Here is a 17,326-nt window from a genome sequence, read left to right on the forward strand (position 1 = left end):
ACTAAAATGTGTAGCGAGTGAAACATTCACTTAACAGTGATCGTAGAATGAGTATCAGAATGATTTCTGATGACTTGAGCATTCCTCAAACCCAAGATTTAGAGATCGTGACCGAAAACTTATCCATGAGGAAAGCGTGCGCGAAGTTCGTGCCGTGAGTGTTGTCAGAGGAGGAAAAGGCCAACCGGTAAGATCTTCTTCATCATGTGAATGAGGACCCCGATTTTTTGCCCAGCACAAGGCGGCAACGCTGCCTCAGCCTCCCTACAGCTTCGACTTGGCCCCGCCAGACTTTTTTCTATTCTCGAGAATAAAATCGACGCTCGAGGGGAAACATCACGGATCGGTAGAGGTGGTTCAACAGGCCGTGACGAGGGAGCTAAACAGCATTCCGGTCCAGCCGTTCCTGGAGGCGTACGAAAACTGTAAAAATCATTGGCAGGAGCGTGTTGGTGCGGAAAGGTGCTACCTTGAAAAATTGTAATCGTTTGTACTATTCTCCTGAATAAATTTTGTTTTAAAAATGAGTCCTACTACTTTCAGAACAGACCATGAATAAGTATTGACAAAGACTTGCCGATAAATTGAAAGTTTATATCAGTACTTCCGGCGTTTACTACAGGATTTTAGAAATTTACTGCATGTCGCATAACAAACTTTTGTTGACAAGTCAAATATATAGCAGATTGCCAATTTGGTTTCCAAAAAATAGATCGACTTAAAGCGCTCTATTAGAACCAAAAGAAAATAAAATATTACAAAGCATTGAAACAAATCTGTACAGCGTGGCAAGATTGATTGTTCAATTTACTTTGTTATGTATGCCGATGGCAGTACACTGTTCCTGTTTGGTTTTGATATGACCAGTTATTAGTTAAATTTATTGAGGTACTGCGGATGTTGTCATCTTGGTCAAAAATATGCCGCAAAGAAATAAATCATGCCAATGCATCACCGATCATGCTTTGAGCCAGAAATAAAGCCGTGCAAATGACTCGCACTCCCTGTTTGGGATGAAATTTACACAAGAGACTTGGGTATTTCTATTCTCACTTAAAGGTTGACGCTCATGTTCGCTATCTGTGTAACAACTTTCATCAGTAACCGGAGTTCGTTCTGATGCCGGTCCTTCCTATCCTTGAAAGCGAAAATGCCAATATATTTCGCTGTTTTCATTTCTTATTAACACAATGTAACAATCTGGGCTACTACCACCAACAGTAATATAAACAGTATTCTTGTCTGACGGAAGAAAATGGTCCTTTACACCGCCAGTCTTTAACGCATGCCGACAACACAGGATTCATTTGTATCATATGGCTTCATTACAGCGCATCATCTATACGAGTCTCGTCTACTGCACGCATTGCATTTTTCATTCCCTCAATTTTGCAGACTTTTAAAATCTCGTGCATAACTGGAACAGCGCAGTAACAATGTGCAGACACGAAAGGCCGCATTCTGCACTACAGCCAGGGGTAGGAATGTTAAACTTTTTTACACCACAAATTGCAACGTGTGAGCTTCTCCGGTTAGTCAGCTTCTGTCTATACATAGGTTAGAGGTCTGGTGCTGATCGGTGTCTCGATTTCATCAAGACTGTGATGAGCTCCTTGCAATTACAGAAACCTATGCCAAAGAGAGTTTGCGAGCAGTCTTCATAGAGCGAAGCACTCGCTCTCAAAATCCGCATCACCAGGCGCCTGTTTCGATAATGCGCTTCCATGTGATATTGTGTTTCAGACCCGTCAGAGCCGTCTCAGATATCTTGAAGCGCGTTGAAGCGCCTTAGTGCTGCCCGAAAACATGATTCGGGAGACTTCTCTCCTCAACGTATACTTTTGGATTCTATCCTAAAATCTCTTCCGAAGATAAGGAAGTGTCACTTCTTGTCTTGATCTCTTGTGATCAATGGAATGGAGAAAATGATGACCGTTTTTTTTTATTGCTGAAATGATTAGCATATCGCAGTTACCATATCGCGACATAAAGGCGGGAATGCTCAGAGACGCGAGTGCAGTTGAAGTGGTCGCCTCAGGCGTTTCTTCGGGATCCTGCTCCCGTTCGCCAACTCCGCGCTTTTACGCGACAGCGTATGCAGTTCGTTCCGTCGAAAAGCCACAGCGCAGTACGCGGTCTGTTAGAAAAGTACCCTATCTTTGGCCGAAGAAAACAAAACTGCTATACCTGGAGCGCTGGAAACCTTATCACCCTCAATTTAGTCTCCTTGGCACTCCACACACTTCCCCTAGCGGTGCTGCCACTGTTGGAAGCATTCCCAAAAGGCCTCTTTCGGGATGGAGTTTAGCTCAGCGGTCGTTCCAGCCTTAATGTCCTCTCTTGTCTAAAATCGCGCTGCTTTCAATGTTCTCTTGATTTTGGGAAACAGCCAGACGTCGCAGGGGGCCATATCAGGAGAGTAAGGAGCCTGCTGAACTACTGGAGCCTAGTTTTTCGCCAAAAAAGCCTGGATCAAGTGCGCGGAATGTGCAGAAGTATTTGTGATGGATGCGTTATTTTCCTGTTGACCTCAATTACGGTCTACTGCGCCGCACAGCATCACGTAGGCTACGGAGGACTTCCCCGTAGTACTCTTTCGTCATTGTTTGACCTTGTGGCGCGTACTCGTGGTGTACCACACAGCGGGAGTCAAAGAAAGCAGTCAGCATCACTTTGATGTTGCTGTGCATTTGGCAGGCCTTATTTAGTCGTGGTGACGTAGAATGCTCCCAGTGCGACGACTGGGATTTGTTTTGCGGGTAGTACCCGTACACCCAAGACTCGTCACCAGTGGTTATGGTGTTGAAGTCGGCGTCACTGTTTGTAGAATCGCTCATGTCCTGTGACACTTCAACGGGAAGCTGCTTTTGGACCACTGTGAGGTGCTTCGGCACGAATTTCGCCGCAACTGTCTTCATGGCCAAATCTTCGGTGATAATGCATTGTGCAGGAAAGTGGTGATGTTCACCTCTTCCGTAATTTCTCGGATAGTCACACGACGGTCCCGCATCACCGCAGAGTTCGCTTCGACAATGATAGGGTCATTTCGGCATGTTAATGGCCGACCGGAGCGTGGCTAAGTGTCCACCCATGGGCGGCCGTCTTTAGAGCAGTTGCGCCACTGCTTAATCTCTGTGGTGTTCATAGCATCGTTACCAAAAGCCGTCTGAATCTTCCGAATGGTTTCCACTTGCTGTCGCAGAGCTTCTGACAAAATTTGATACAGTAGAGCTGCTCCAGTCGCTCCGCCACTTTCCTTGCAATAAAAAGCCGACGAGAGCACTGCGCACTACCTCATTCAAACGCTGCGTCCCAGCGACTGACGCTATCGGCAGGCGGGAAAAAATTGGCGCATGCGCACGAAGGTTCAAGGTCGGCTGATGCAAGCGCGCTTGTTTCATATCCATCAGGTGTTCGAAGAAAAAAATGGCTGAGGCTTAACTTGGTTAAGCCTGGAGAATGCGAAGCATCATCGTGTCGCGTAATTTGGAGGCGCACAACCACAGCGACGGCGCGAGGTGGGCCCCCGTTTCTCCACTGTCGTGACGTCATCAAGTCACTTGGTGTGACGTCATGTATCACGTGATTTGGAGGCGGACAACCACAGCGACGGCGCGAGGTAGGCCCTCGTTTCTCCACTGTCGTGACGTCATCGTGTCACGTGGTGTGACGTCATGTATCACGGGATTTGGAGGCGCACAACCACAGCGAAGGCGCGAGGTGGCCCCCCGTTTCTCCACTACCGTGACGTCATCGTGTCACGTGGTGTGGCATCATCGTGTCACGTGATTTGGAGGCGCACAACCACAGCGACGGCGCGAGGTGGGCCCCCGTTTCTCCACTGTCCTGACGTAATCGTGTCACGTGGTGTGAGGTCATGTATCACGTGATTTGGAGGCCCACAACCACAGCGACGGCGCGAGGTGGGCCCCCGGTTCTCCACTGTCGTGACGTAATCGTGTCACGTGGTGTGACGTCATGTATCACGTGATTTGGAGGCGCACAACCACAGCGACGGCGCTAGGTGGGCCCCCGTTTCACTACTGTTGTGACGTCATCGTGGCACGTCGTGTGACGTCATGTATCACGGGATTTGGAGGCGCATAACCACGGTGAAGGGCTGAAGTGGTAGCTAAAGTAGTATGCTTCGCATAAAAAAATGAAGCCGGATACTTTTCTAACAGACGTCGTAGTATTAGTCGGCATAGCGTGCCGGAATTAATCGGGGGCTGCGTAAAAATTGCCGCAGTATGTTCCGAATAATGACATACAATTGAGCGTACAATTCAGCATAAACCTACTGATTAAGTTAGAGCCTAGCTTGCGGCAGGGATTCGAATCGACGACATAAAATCAGGCGCTGCTTAAAAAATCGTATCATGTGTGGTTCGAGTTTCCACCATAATAAGAGTGACTGTTATGCTTACTTCTTTTCCTCAAAGAACCAATTTTCGAGGAGAGAGCTAGCGTTGCTTGAATTCTAACACGGACTGCCACTGATCCAACACCGAAAAGAATCATTTGGGCTCCTAGCCACCAGGGCTTACGAGGTAATGAGGCCGCTGACGCGGCTGCCCGAGCGCTTATTCACCGGGCTCCTCATCCCAGCTCTTCTGGCTCGGAGACTAACCAGCCGCTGCTGCGATTCAGGGAAATAATAACGCATTATAGCGACAACCACCGCCTTTTCCCGGCCCTTGTAAAGGGGCTGAGTAAGGCGGAGGAGCGAACTTTAAGGCGCTTGCAGACAGGTACTCTACTCTGTCCTGCAATCTTAAAGCATTACGATCCTAATACGGATGGGCGATTCCCGCACTGTGGGGAGACCTATGATATCTTCCACATGGTGTGGGCATGTACTCAAAATCCCCACCTCCCCCCTTCCCCTACCCCTTTCAGAGAGGCCTGGGAGACTGCACTCCTCAACTGCTCCTCGCTTGGGTCCCAAATGGCTCTGCTGTAACGGGCGAGAGACGGGGCATTGTCATGCGGTGTCCCGGACTAGGGACGCCGACCATGTAGCGGGGCCACTCTGTGGCTTCCAAACTCACAGCAATTAAAAGTTTTCACCACCACCACCAATTTTAGACTTCTCCAACGGGCAAGGTGTCGCGCCGAACGGCCGATGGCGTTCCTTGGACTCCCTGGCAGCGCTGCAACATGCTGTCGAGTTCCACTTTTATAGACGAAGTTTAAGCGCCCTTAAAATTTTTGTCTGTCATTTAATGCTAATAATTCTACGTACTAGTTTCCTGAATTTTTGCTGGTTAGTTGTATAGTCCTTTTCAGCCTGGGAAAATCGTCGCTGTACCTGTACAAGAATTTAAATACCTTAGCCGCCCACCGGATATCGTCCAGCTACCACAGGCGATCTCAATTTTGTTCTTCACTCAGAGGTTCCCGTGTTCCCAGCAACGCCCAACACATGTCAGTTAGTCAATCGGGGTGATTGCTATCAGGTCCCGTTTCAAAATTCCCTTACTCATGGTTACCCATATAAGTATCAGTACACAAGGATACTTCACGAAGTCAAATACCTCAACGCATTCACTAGGTCAGCTTTTTGTTCCGTTCGGACCAATGAGTTTTCGTAGCCTGTTCTGAGCATGCGCGCCTCGTAGTCTGAAAGACGTGGGTTCGATTCGTGGTATCTCCACAAGGTCTTTGGAGGCGAAAATCACTACCAGCCCCACAGCCGTGCTTCGCGTGAGCCGTCGGAGCCAAGATTTGTCACAGCTGCGCATGCGTGAAACCGAGTGACGTCACACGCGGCGCAAATAAAAATAAATAAATAAAAGGCAGTCAGTGCGCCAGGAAACTCTCATATCTCGGTGCACACCGGAACATATAATATCTCGTTCCGTATACCTTGCCAGCGCTAGTCAGGTTAAAGGGTAGCTTTTGACAGCGATTCGAAACGACGATATATGAACTATCAAAAAGTATGCCTTCCCAGACCTTTGTATCAAATATAGCTATGCAGCCGTTCGTCGTACAGCGCTTCGGGTGGTGGGATGCACATAAACCGGAAGAAAGTAAGTTTAATGCATCTAGAGACAGAGAGAGACAAAAGCTTTATTTGAAGAGGAATTCGGGGCACGCCCGAAGTTACCCCACGACCCCGCTGCACTAGAAACAAAAATTCAGGGGGCACTTTGTCTAAAGTGCTTAGAGGCGAAAGCGTTTTCCGCACCACTTTCACTGCTTCTGTGGCACTGGTGGCGTCACATGTAATTCAGTGCTAATTACTAATTGATGACAAATCACTAATTAATGGTTAATTACTGATTTGTATCTGAATACTAATTAACTTCTAATTAATGACGCTTAAGCTTCGCCTTTAGGAGTGGAACGCGACAGCGTGTTGTAGCGCTGCCAGGGAGTCCACTGACGCCACCACCCGTTCGGCGCGATGCCTTGCCCTTTGAACGCTTTTTTTGCGGAAAGGAAAGGGCGCAGTAATTCTCTGTCATCTCGGTGGACACCTGAACCGCACCACAGAGGAAGGGAGGAAGTGGGAGTGGAAGATGAAAGACAAAAATAGCGCCCGTAATGAAGAAAATGAAAATTGTATTTGAGGAAAGGAAATTACGCAGTAGCTGTCCCACATATCTCGGTGGACACCCGTCAAAATTCAGGGGGGGCACTTTTTTGACCTAAAGTGTTGTCACTGGTGTGTAGTTAAGATGTTAAGCTTCGCCTCTAGGCGACAGCGTCTTGCAACGCTGCCAGGGAGTCCATAGGACGTCATCGCCTGTTCGGTTCTACGCGTCGCTCGTCGGCAAATTGGTTTCTGAGGAAAGGAAATGTATGTGTCTCTCATATCTCGGTGGACACCTAAACCTCGCCGGAAGAGAAGGGAGGAGGATGGGAGTGAGCGAAGACACCGTATTCACTAGACGCACCTTTGTTCTTCCCAAACCATCGAGCTGGCATGGCGGAGTGGATAGCATGCTCGTCTCACACTCCAAATGCCGGGGTTCGATTCCCGGGCTCGACCAATTTCTTACTCGGTTTTATTGATTTATATGGCCTGACTTGAAAAGGCAAATAGGCTAATTGAGCAATTAAGCAATTAACTAAGTTCAGTTCCACTTATTTGGAGCATCACTATACCATCCCTTCAATTGGTTGCCTGGATACTAGCCGAAGTACAATTGGCCCGGTTTGAAATTGGCGCACTTTGACGTCACGACCGTTTCGACCAACTGAAAAGCGTAACATTTCTGTCGACAACTGCTGCTTACAACGATGAGACATTAAAGGCTTCCGCCTTAAGAACAACTAGGCAGCGACTAGTGTCGTTCGGTACAAACAAGCTACGAAACAAGCACACGACGGCGACTGCTGTCGCCGTTCACACAAAATCATTCACAGCACAGTAGTACCCGCTGCGATGGAAGACGGATTACTTTTCGAGGCGCCCTATTCTTTTTTCGTTGAAGCATGCTTTCCGGGCCAGCGCTCAATGCTGCGACAGCCTCTTTTTCATACAAACGCAGAATCTACGTTCAGATCTCAGGAGTGTTGAATTTTAATGTAATTGATGCACGGCGCCGAAAATTCTGCTTAGAACTATAAACCGGAAATTAAATGACATTACACCTGATCGCAGCACAGTTCATATATTCGGCGTCGCGAGATAGGCTTGACATGTGTTGTCGCAGGTCGCGCCGCTCGCGACAATTGCTCATGCTGCAAGCCATCGTGTCTTAAGGCGAAAGCCTATAATGCCTAGTTGCTGTCGACAGAAGGTTGTCAGCAGAAGATTGTCAGCAGGGGTGTAACGCTTTTGACGGGTGTCCACGGAGATATGTGAGACAGTTACTGCTTAATTTCCTTTCTTCAAATTCATTTTCTTCATTACGACTCCTCTTTCTGTTTCTTCTTTCACTCCCACTCCCTCCCTTTCTGTACGGTGGGGTTCAGGTATCCATCGAGATGACAGAGAAGTACTGCGCCATTTCCTTTCTTCGAAAAGCGCTGCGTTCAAAGGGCAAGGCACATACCTTGCCGACGAACACACATATACGTAGATGCTGCACGGCAAAGTGCAAACACATACGTGGCTTGTGCAACCACGCCACAATCTACTCTCGTCACCGCCGCCACAGTAGTAGCTCACTCTCCGACAGCGGCAGAAGAAACCACCATCGCGCTGGCCATCGCTGACCCACGTGCGCGCACAGTCCTCAGCGACTCCAAAAGAGCGACACAAAATTACTCGGCAGGTTTTATCTGCCACCCCGCTGCACGCATCCTTCGCGGCTGCACATCCGACCATAAGATCAACCTGGTCTGGGTACCCGCCCCAGCGGGAAACTCTGGAAACGAAGGGGTCGACCCACTAGCCCGAGGACTAACCAACCGGGCGGCCGACCCCACGGACCCAGACGCTCTTGCCGAGGCTCCCCAGACCTTTGCCGAAATTACCAATCTCTACAGAGAGATGAGACGCCAGTTCCCGCCTCCACACCCCGACTTGAATCGAGCGCAAGCCAACTTGCTCCGCAGGTTGCAGACACACTCCATCCTTACAAATTCTAGACTTTCACTCATCACAGACGCGGAATACGACCCCGTCTGATAAAATTGTTACCAGGGAGAAATCGCCACCCAGGCTCACATCCTCTGGGGTTGCGCGGGAAATCCGCCCCCTCGAACCTTACTGCCAGCTCCCTCCGAAGACGTACGGAACCAACTCCTCAGAAGGCCAGACAAGAGCACCCAACTTGCACTCATTTCGTGGGCCCAGGAAGTCGCCCACACTTGGAGGCCACACCAAGCCCACCTGCCCTAAATCCCGCCAATCTATGGCAATAAAGTTGTTTCTCTCTCTCTCTCTCTCATCGCGCAGAACGGTGGTGGCGTTTCGTAGTCTCCCTGGAAGTGTTAATACACGCTGTCGCGTTCCACTCCTAAAGGCCAAGCTTAAGCGTCATTAATTTACAGTTAATCAGTATTTAATTATTAATCTATAATTAGCCAATAATTAGTAATTTGTCATTGCTTAGTAATAAGTCCCTAATTATGTGTTATGTCATCCAGTGGTGCCGGCATCAGTGCCACCGAGGCAGTCAGAGTGGCGCGGAAAACACTTTCGCCTCTATGCACTTTCGGCAGTCAAAGTGCCCCCTGAATTTTTGGTTCCGTTTACGACCTGCCTAGCGTTTTGTGGCTTCTTCAACATGCAACAGGCAGAGCTACCAGCCGCTCACTGTGCTCGTGCATGTCAGCAACATCTCTCGGATGTACTATTGGGGACAAAATTCTCGAGGATGCGCAACAAGGGATTTTGCCTAACAGCTGTCACGTTGTTCAGCGATCATCTGCGGTCGCTAGCAGACGTCCTAGCATGCGAGTCCGACCTTCACCTCGACAAGTGTGGTCCCCGGCCAGCGGCTAATAACACAGCTATCAGCTTCGGTTCCCGATGACGCTTCCTGGAGACTTTTGTCCCCTGCGGTACATCAGGAAGGTATAACTGGCTGCAGCGGTTTCGTCGACGACACATCAATCTGGCACACGGTGACAGCCTCATCTCGGGTAGCTACAGCACCTTTGCAGAGTATAAATGCCATGGTCTACTGACAGCTGCCACTACATGTGGGAGCGGAGCAGCAGCAACTATGCTTAGCGCTCCTTTCCTTGCTTTTGTTGAGGTGTCTAATCGGCACTTTTTATACGCTAAGCACTCAAGCATTCGTTCAATATGGCAGTTACCATGTCCACACGTTCTTTACGACGTTTATGAAGATTGCTTTGATGTACTGCGATTAACTTTTGCGTTGTGTCGACGTCTCTATCATTTACTCGAGTGGGAAGAGCAGTCAGGGTCTTTGATTTAGGGGAAACCTGAATTATTAAAATCCGTTAGCGAGATAAACATGGCACATAAATCTCTTGAAGGGCTAGGAAAGGAAATAATTTCAGGAATCTAAACTTCTCATCAGATCCACCAGTTTACGAAGGGGAGAAGTCGGCCTGGCTGATGCCTGCTTTGGCGGCTAAAAACAGCGGTTACGCGAGACAGAGGAGAGCGGGACACGATCGACGCTGTCCTCACTTTTCGCACGGCGCGACACTTGTGTCAACAGACGGTGAGCGCACGTCGACTCTGCCGAAAAAACACCAGTGCTTCCCTCACTACTGTCCCGAGGTAAAATCATTCTGGCTAGTGCAGAGTGTCAAAAACTAGTTTTATTCAATGACTAGGCTAGAAACCAACGGCAGAAACGTTTTCTGCTTACCACTAACCATAATACAATACGCAGTAGCGAAATAGGCGTACATGGCCAACGTGAGCCCGTGTACTTCGAGGAATACTAAGTTCAAAAGCATCAACCATTGCTATGATTCTCAGAAACTGAGAACGCCCCTACAAACCTTGAAAACCGGTGCTCCATCACCTCAAATCGACGCCACTCCCTGGCCTCTTACCTACCACGAGTCCGCTAGCGACGGTCGCGCCCCCTCGTTTGTTTGCAAACATGGAGGAGGTCTATATTGTGGGCGTCATCCAGCGGCCACCGGTGCGCAGACGGCGGCCGCACAAGCGGCCGCAGGGCACAGCCGCTCCTCCTCCATTACCCACGGGCTTATGATATTTGGCCAAGCATATATAGATCCGACTCTTCCGTAGAAAGGGCACTTTTCTGATCACGCAGTTTTCTTATAAAAACTTCCTCACCGAAGTCAAATTTCAGCAGTACTATCTAACTATGCGCTTCCTCTACTATTGGCAGAACGCATTCAACAGAACAGCTTACGATACATTGTCTTGAAAGTTTCCCACTCGGAAAACAAAAGGTCCTTGTCATCATAATAAGATGTATTTGGAAACGGACAGCATTAGATACGGCAGGAACATGCGGGCAGTAACGGAAACCTGAAAATGAGAACTGTAAACCTCGCGTGGCTTCAGAGAGAGTATTAATTGGTATGTTGGGCAATTCCGATGTGACCGCGGTTATTAGGGCAGGTCGCTTCGTACAGACATCGAACGTCGAACGCAACAACTGCAACCAAAAACAAACGAAGTTTAAGAGCATGCAGTTATGCATAAATAGCTGTCGCACAACTTAATAACACTACAGGGATATCTATTTACAAACTAGAGAAGGAATAAATATAAGAAACGAAGATTAAGACCATCAAGTTAAGCATAAATAGCAATCGGAGAATTTATTAAACCTAGGCGGATATCTAAGCACAAACTATGGAAGAAATAAATATTTGCCCTCAAAGCAAAGCGGACTATTTGCGCATAGCTCCACCGTATTATTCCTTATAATATAAATTTAAAACGTATTTATATATTCAGACAAGGCTCGCATATTAACGCTCGGCATGTTTGTTATGAGACATATCATCACACGATAAAACGCACGCAACAAAACGATTTCGGTTGGTTGGTTGGTTTATGGGGTTTAACGTCCCAAAGCGATTTCGAATGTGCCCAAGAGTGGCTGGGTTTAATAATGACACTACTGCAAAGACAACGTATCAGGAAAGATATCACTTGTTAGTTTCGAGAAAAGGTACACATTCGTACACGGGTCGCTTTTTTTTTAGGAACTCTCAGGTTTCGTATAGGCATGAAGTTTTGTTGCAGAAGCAACACTACGCAAGGTGTGAGCGATTTCGCGGAGCCCCGGATAGCCCCAACTGTGCATGCGCGAGGAGCGAGTGTGAGACAGCAACTGCGTAATTTCTTTTTCTCAAAAAACAATTTTCGTATTCTCCATTACGGCCCTTTTTCTTTTTTCTTCTTTCACTTCCACATCCTTCCTTCCTCTACAAATGGTTGAGGGGTGTCCATCGAAATATCTGAGACAGTTACTGCTTAATTTCCTTTCCTCAAATACAATTTTCTTTTTCCTCGTTACGGCCCCTCTTCCTCTTTTTTTCTTCCACTCCGACTTCCTCCCTTCCTGTACGGTGCGGTTCAGTCTTGGGAGACCCTACTGCGCTCCAAGGACCCGGCCAAGCAAACCATCGCCACTTGCCGGGCTGCCAGCGTCATGAGCCTCCGGGACATGAACGTTTGAGTGCAGTGGGGCCGTGCGGGGACACAAGGACAGACGTGTCCAAACTCCGTTGTTCAAAATAAAGTTTTCACTATCATCATCCACCGAGATGACAGAGGAATACGGCGCCATATCCTTTCCTCAAAAAGCGTTGCGTTCAAAGGGCAAGGCATCGTGCCGAACTGGTGGTGGCGTTCCGTGGACTCCCTGGCATCGCTACAACACGCTGTCGCGTTGCACTTCTAAAGGTGAAGCTTAAGCATCATTAATTAACAGTTGATTAGTATTCAATTAGTCAATTAGTAATTAGCCATTCATTAGCAGATTGTCATTGCTTAGTAAGTACCACTTCATTATGTAAGTCGTAAGCCAGTGGTGACGTCACCAGTGCCACAGACGCAGTCAGTGGTGCCGAAAACGCTTTCGTCTCTACGCACTTTAGACAGTCAGATGCAGCCGCCGCTGCGATTGCCGCCCCGTTGCTTCCGCAATTATACTCGGGATGGCCATTGGTGAAACCACAGCCAATTTTTCTTTTGCAAATTTAGGAAAGTCAGCACTTATAAGAAAGCGGTATTTTTTCTCGCATTTTCTTTCCGGCTGCACTGGAATTCAGATTACGTGTACCGCCTTTTTGCGATAGCTCGTATTGTAAGAATTACATTAGGCCTTGTAGACCCTTCTTAGAGACAAGGAAGTGAAAGTGTGCATGGCAGACTATCCGCGCGTGTCGCCCTCAATGAAACGGTCTTGTAGGACCGACGGATGCACTCGTAAGGCCGGAGCGTTGCGAGTGCAATAATCGGCCCTCGTTGCGAGGATTTGCCGCGCTCGTGTATCCTGAACACGCAGTGAAATCAATATGTCCTATACATTCGAGAGTACATTACGTTATTGCAAAATTCATAAAAGCGAGTCGCCGCGGTGGCTCAATCGTTAGCCGCCGCGGTGGCTCAGTGGTTATGGTGCTTGGCTGCTGTCCCGAAACACGCGGGTTTGATCCCGGCCGCGGCGGTTGAATTTCTTTGGAGAAGGAATTCTAGAGGCCAGTGTACTGTGCGATGTCAGTGCACGGTAAAGAACCCCAGGTGGTCGAAATTTCCAGAGCCCTCCACTACGACGTCTCTCATAGCCTTAGTCGCTTTGGGTGTTCAACCTCTTAAACCAAACCAAATTCATAAAAGCGTTTAGCAGTTCATGATAAGGAGTGGCTAGCATGAAAGCTACTTTCCCCTAGGCTACATGCGATTTATTTGAGAGTTTGCGGCTTCAATCAGTCAACTCGCTACCAGTCCGCCGCCGTTGGACGACCTGACGGGCGGCCCTTTCCTGCAGGGAAGCGTAGCATAGCGCTAAAACTGCCGCAGCTCCTTCGGGCTGCTTATGTACTACATTGATTGCAGTAATTTTATTTTTATTGCGAAAGCAATACTACTTTCACTTTCAGCTCCTCGCGTGGCGAGGCCGCGGAAGCTACCATTGACCTTTAGCTTGACCTCTGCTATGACGTCATACCATCTGCCGCAAAAACCAGGGGCCCAACTTGTGCCGTCGCGACGCGAGGCCGCGCTTGGTAGCTGCTGCCTAACTCCTGCGCCCGCCGCGCGTGGCGCGCCTAGCAGTGTGATGTCACAGCTGCAAGAGCAGGGCTCCAACTTTTGCCGTAGCGAGGCGAGGCCGCACGTGGTGGCTGCTGCCTAACAACTGCGCCCGCCGCGCGCGGCGCGCCTAGCGGTGTGACGTCACAGCTGCAAGAGTAGGGCTCCAACTTGTGCTTAGGCTTAGGCTTAGAAAAACTTTATTATATCAGATAATCAGGACGGCGGCCTCGCCATCCCGTCCTTGTCCGACGGCCGAGATCCCTTGGGACCGGGCGGCTTCGAAGGCATATCTGATGGTCTGATGTTCTTGGAGGTCCTGGCTGCGTAGCAAAACCTCCCGTGACTCCTTGCAGTTCACTAAAGGTGTGGATTGGGCGCATGCCCACATCATATGGGCTAAGTTGGCTCGTTCTCCACAGGCCCTACATTTCCCGTCATTGAATCCGGGCATGAACCTACTCAGCGCGGCTGGTTCGGAAAAGTGCCCACCTGCAACTGCCGCCATGCTACTTCCTCCTTCTTGCTCAGCTTCTTGTGCGGTGCGGAGTATCCTTTTCGAATAAGCATGTAGAACTGTGTGATATCGCGGAAAGAGTATAACCGCTCGTTTTTTGAAATGTGTCCATCCTCGGACGGAGTCGGTGAGATCGGCCGGAAGGTCGGTCCTCGGGCGAGCTCGTGGGCTCCCTCATTGCCTTGAAGGGTTTGGTGCGCAGGCGTCCAAAGCAAGAGGATTGGACTCTCAATTTTTCCGTTCGACAGTATGCGTGCTGCCGCTGCTGATATTCTGTCTAAATCAAAATTGCGTATCGCTTCTTTAGAGTCGCTGATGACCACCTTTATGTCTTTTTGTGTGAGCACGAGCGCGATGGCTGCCTCTTCTGCCGTAGTGACCGTAGCTCTTCTGATTGTGCAGCTGCTTACTAACCGGGCGCCCTCCTTTGCGACCGCCGCTACCTTCGCTGTTCGTCCGTGGTACTCCGCCGCATCAGTATACACGACGTCCTGGCGCCCTGCATATTTGCGATGCAACATTTCTGCCCTGTCTTTCCTACGTCCCTCATGGAAATCGGGATGCATATTCCGTGGCATAGGGGGATTATTATTTTCTGCCTCACTTCAGCAGGAATTCCCACCTCAAGTTCTTTTGTCTGCGTGGGAGAGTATCCCAGCTGCCTTAGGATATACCTACCCGTCTTCGTGGTCGTTAATCCATTAAACTGCGCAGCTTCTATAAGCTCGTCTATGGTATTTGATACTCCTAAGGCCTGTAGTTTTTTTTGTCGGAGCCCATTGGTGAAGTCCCAGAGCTACCTTGACACTTTTTCTTATGATTAACTCTAAGCCCTTACGGTCGGAGACGGTGAGTTTTAGATACGGCACAGCAAACACAATCCTGCTTATTACAAAGGCTTGTAGTATCCTAAGCAGATTGGCCTCCTTTACGCCTGCCTGCTTGTTGGCGACTAGTCGAATACGCTTACTGGTGTGCTGCGCGCTACGTTGGATTCCTTCCAATGCTTGGGAGTTACATCTTGTCGAGTGCACGTATAGCCCCAGTATGCGCATGCAGTCCACCCGTGGGATTGCCTGTCCACCTACCTTAACAGTGATGTTCGGATTTTCCTTCTTTTTCCGGGCTTGTGCCGTGATCCCAAGGATTTTTGATTTTTCAGCAGAGCACCGAAGTCCCTTACTCTGCAAGTAGTCTGCTATCGCATGATCGGCCGTCTGCAAAGCTTCCTCTATAAAGCCATCGCTTCCGTGGTTCACCCAGAGCGTGATGTCGTCCGCATAGATACCATGATGATGTCCCTCTATTTCTACCAGCTTGCTTGGTAAGCCAATCATAGCAATGTTAAATAAGATGGGTGAGAGCACAGATCCCTGTGGTGTCCCACGGGCTCCAAGTCGAATCCCTTTCCGTCTACAATTGCCAATGCTGATGTCAGCTGTTCTGTTCGTTAGAAAATCTTTAATATAACTGTAGGTTCGGCTTCCGACCCCTAGCGAAGTGAGGTTATCCAGGATAGCGTCGTGGCGGACGTTATCAAAGGCCTTCGCCACATCAAGGCCTACCACTATTCTCGTGTCTTTTGTTTGTGCCTCTATTATCTGATGCTTCAGCTATAGCATGACATCGGTTACAGATTGCCCCGCTCGAAATCCTATCATCGTGTCGGGATACAGCTCGTTCTCTTCTAGAGATCTGTTAAGGCGAGTTTGCACATCGTGCTCCATGAGCTTGCCCACGCATGACGTAAGCGAAATGGGCCTTAAATTTTCTAACCCCAATTTCTTCCCGGGTTTGGGTATAAATACTACATTAGCTAACATCCATTCATGTGGGATTGTGCCCTTTTCCCAATAGTCCTGCATGTATGCTGCCAGGTTACTTATCGACCTGTCATCTAAATTTCTAAGCATTTTGTTGCTGACCCGATCTGGGCCCGCTGCAGACTTCGTTTTTAACCTATTAATTTCGGCCCTGACTTCAGCTACGGTAATCGGGGCATCTAGTGTCTCATTTACCCGTCCATGGTATTTCGGGAGCTGGATTGCTTGTGTAGAGGCAATATACCTAGCCTGAACCTCGTCCAGTAGTTGGTCGTCCGTTCCCGAGTAGTTGTGTATCGCTTTGTGAAGCTTTTGTTTTGCCGCCGCTTTGCTGTTGTCTGGGTCTATCAAGGGGCGAAACAACTGCGATGTGCGGGCAGTACCCATGTTGCGGTCTAAGTTATCGCACACGCTGTGCCAGTTCTGGCGTGTGAGCTCGAGCGCATATTGTTCGATCTCTATACTGAGTCCAGCTATCTGCTTCCGCAGACGTCTATCCCATTTCCTAGTTGCGAGACGGTCCTCCAAGTTTTTCTTTTTGTGCCACATGTTTGCCAGCCGGCGGTCTACCGCACATGTGTTTTGCTCAGCCTCAACCTCATCGGTAGCCGTCTCCACGTCCCGTATTATTTCGCGGCCCCAAGTACTTATATCCTCTGTTCCATCCAACTTGTGCCGTCGCGAGGCGAGGCCGCGCTTGGAAGCTGCTGCCTAACTCCTGCACCCGCCGCGTGCGGCGCGCCTAGCGGTGTGACGTCACAGCTGCAAGAGCAGGGCTCCAACTTGTGCCGTCGCGAGGTACAGTGCTCTGTACGCGAGGCGAGGCCGCGCGTGGTGGCTGCTGCATAAGTCCTGCGCCCGCCGCGTGCCGCGCCTAGCGGTGTGGGTGGATTGGATTGGAATGAATTGGATTGGATTGCATTTAATTGTATTGGATTGGATTGGATTACATTGCATTGGATTCGATTGGATTGGATTGTATAACCGATGCATCACCACAAGTCTAACTCCAAGCACCCCCACCAGCTACAATACCAGCTGAACCATGGCGTAGCTACGGATATTGCTTTCGCAATAACCAGGCTTAACCAAGCTGAGCCACAGCCATTTTTTTATCCCTAGAAATGTGAAAAGCTATGCCATAAGAGAACCGCAGCGCCAAGGCAGCCCTAAATAGTGCCGAAGCCACCGTGTGGTACCCGTCAAAGGTTGAATCTCAAAGGAATGGCGTCGAGGCATGATCCTACAGCGTCGCTGGCTGCTTTTACGGAACGATCGGAACCCGAAGAAAATTGAAGGGCAAGGAACACTACATACACGTCATATGATCTTTTTTAATTGTAAGCGTTTGTTTTAATT

Source organism: Amblyomma mixtum, chromosome 7 (assembly GCF_055824585.1).
Source record: "Amblyomma mixtum isolate Tamu chromosome 7, ASM5582458v1, whole genome shotgun sequence".
Classification (NCBI taxonomy): domain Eukaryota; kingdom Metazoa; phylum Arthropoda; class Arachnida; order Ixodida; family Ixodidae; genus Amblyomma; species Amblyomma mixtum.